This window comes from Salvelinus fontinalis, chromosome 42, assembly GCF_029448725.1.
Source record: "Salvelinus fontinalis isolate EN_2023a chromosome 42, ASM2944872v1, whole genome shotgun sequence".
NCBI classification, from domain to species: Eukaryota; Metazoa; Chordata; class Actinopteri; order Salmoniformes; family Salmonidae; genus Salvelinus; species Salvelinus fontinalis.
In genome coordinates, this window is record NC_074706.1 from 21,499,616 (window position 1) to 21,502,238 (window position 2,623).

Sequence of the window (2,623 nt, forward strand, 5' to 3'; positions counted from 1 at the left end):
GAGTAGATATTTACAAGGGCAGGTGAAGATAAATGCTACTGTGTGAATTCTTGTATTTGAATGAATTTTCTTTTCACCTGTGTTTGAATACAGTACCTCTGTTTACCTTTATTTTGTACTTAGAATCATTTTTGTTGTACGGTTAAACATCTTGAATCAACATTGTTTGGTGCCTCTAAATTCCGTGTTGACAATGACACTGAAATTATCAAGAGCTGAATAATTCCAGGGAATAATTTAGAGTCCCACCTTCTCTGTTTAGATATGGCTTCATCCAGCAGTCGCCTGTCTGAAGAGCAGTTCCTGTGTTCTATCTGTCTGGATGTGTTCACTGAGCCAGTCACCACTTCATGTGGACACAACTTCTGCATGGCCTGTATCACAAAGTACTGGGATAGAAAGGACCTGTGTCAATGTCCACTGTGTCAGGAGAAGTTCTACAGACGACCTAAGCTTTGTGTCAACACAACTTTCAGAGAGGTTGTAGAGAATTTTAAAAAGATGAGAGACAAAGATAGAGATGAGCCCCCTCCCAAACCTGGAAAAGTTGCCTGTGACGTTTGCACTGGGACGAAGCGCAAGTCCCTGAAGTCCTGCCTGGTGTGTCTGGCTTCCTACTGTGAGACTCACCTGGAGCCTCATCACATAGCCCCACCCTTAAAGAGACACAAACTGATCGACCCTGTGGAGAACCTAGAAGACAGGATGTGTAAGAAGCATGACAGACTCCTGGAGCTTTTCTGTAGGACTGACCAGACATATGTGTGTCAGTTCTGCACTGAGGCAGACCACAAAACTCATGACACTGTCCCTATAGAGGAAGAGTGTGGAAAGAGGAAGGCTCAGCTGGGGAAAACTGAGGCAGAAATGCAGCAGATTATCAATGGGCGACTGAAGAAGGTTAAAAAGATCAGACTCTCATTAGACTCAGCAAGAGATATGCAGAGAGAGAGATAGCAAAGAGCGTGCAGGCCTTCACTGCTCTGGTGCGCTCCATTAAGAAAAGCCAGGTTGAGCTTGTTCAGGTAATTAAGGAGAAGCAGAAAGCAGTACAGAGGCAGGCTGAAGGGTTCATTAAAGAACTGGAGCAGGAAATCACTGAGCTGAAGAGAAGAATCACTGATCTGAAGCAGCTCTCACACACTGAGGACCCCTTCCAACTTCTCCAGAGCTTCATATCCCTAGCGTGCACACCTCAACCCACCAAGGACTGGTCTGAGATCAGTGTTCACAGTGATCTGTGTGTGGGGACTGTGTGGAAAGCTGTGTCTCAGCTGGAGGAGACACTGAATAAAGAGATGGAGAAGCTGCCTGAATTCAAACTGAAGAGGATTCAGCAGTATGCAGTAGATGTGACTCTGGACCCTGATACAGCAAACCCCTGGCTCATCCTGTCTGAGGATGGGAAAAAAGTAAAACATGGAGACACACCACAGAATCTTCTAGACAATCCAAAAAAGTTTGATTGTCATCCGTTAGTCCTTGGAAAGGATGGCTTCTCCTCACGAAGATTTTACTATGAGGTGACGGTTAAGGGGAAGACAAGATGGAATTTAGGAGTGGCCAGAGAGTCCACTGACAGGAAGGGGATTATCACACTGAGACCTGAGGATGGACTCTGGACTGTGTCCCGAAGGGATGAGAATGTGTACCTTAACTGTTCCTCCCCCCCTGTCCTCCTCTCCCTGAGAAAGAAGCCCCAGAAGGTGGGGGTGTTTGTGGACTATGAGGAGGGTCTGGTCTCCTTTTATGATGTGGAGGCCAAGTCTCATATCTACTCTTTCACTGGCTGCACCTTTACAGAGAAACTCTTTCCATTCTTCGGCCCCTCTGATAATGATGATGGTCAAAACTCAGCCCCTCTCATCATCTCTCCTGTCAATCGCACACACTGATTAAACAACAGAAAGGGAATGGATAATTCATTAATTGCATTAATAAATCATTAAATATATCAATTTAGAAATGATCATATTTAGCCAGTCGACATGACACATTATTATATTTTCCTTGGATGTCCTCTGAAATCTCATCATCAAATGAAAATGGAAACTTCTTCACTCTGTTAGGGACAGATTGAATATTACTGGGGGAGGGGTGGTCCGAAATAGGGGAGGGTTGTCAAACCTTTTTTATTGTTTTGGGGATAGATGTGTGTTTTCTTTTTGGGGGGGTGGGGGGGGGTAGTGCAATTTTTTCCTGGTTTACATTCACATTCTGCTCGTATTCTCCCTATAAACAATGACTTACTTTTGATATTACCCTAATAAAGTTTTGAAACGTTTGGTATGGTTTGTCTATTATTAAGTTTTAGCTACGCAGGCCTTTGATATGATGGCAGTGCGCCCCGGCTTTCCAACTGATTTCGACAGTTGATTTTGAGGTGAGGAAGACTTTCATGCCAACCAGAGTTACTCCTATAATCTAACAATATAATGTTCATCTTTATACAAAATATTTGGATTGAAAATCTTTGAATTACCCTCCTTCTGCACATCTATATCTGTATAACAGACGTGGTAGCCATCTGACATAAAGAGATGCCCTAATACCAGCAGCCCCAAACTTCTAAAGAATAAGCTACCAGCCAAACAAGCTTGTAGGAATTGTACTTAAACTCCCC

General features: G+C 43.7%; 1 pseudogene; it reads left to right on the top strand.

The window, feature by feature from the left end:
- The first annotated feature begins 264 nt into the window (after window positions 1–264).
- LOC129841303 (E3 ubiquitin-protein ligase TRIM39-like) lies at window positions 265–1,895 on the top strand (annotated as a pseudogene).
- The last annotated feature ends 728 nt before the right edge of the window (window positions 1,896–2,623 follow it).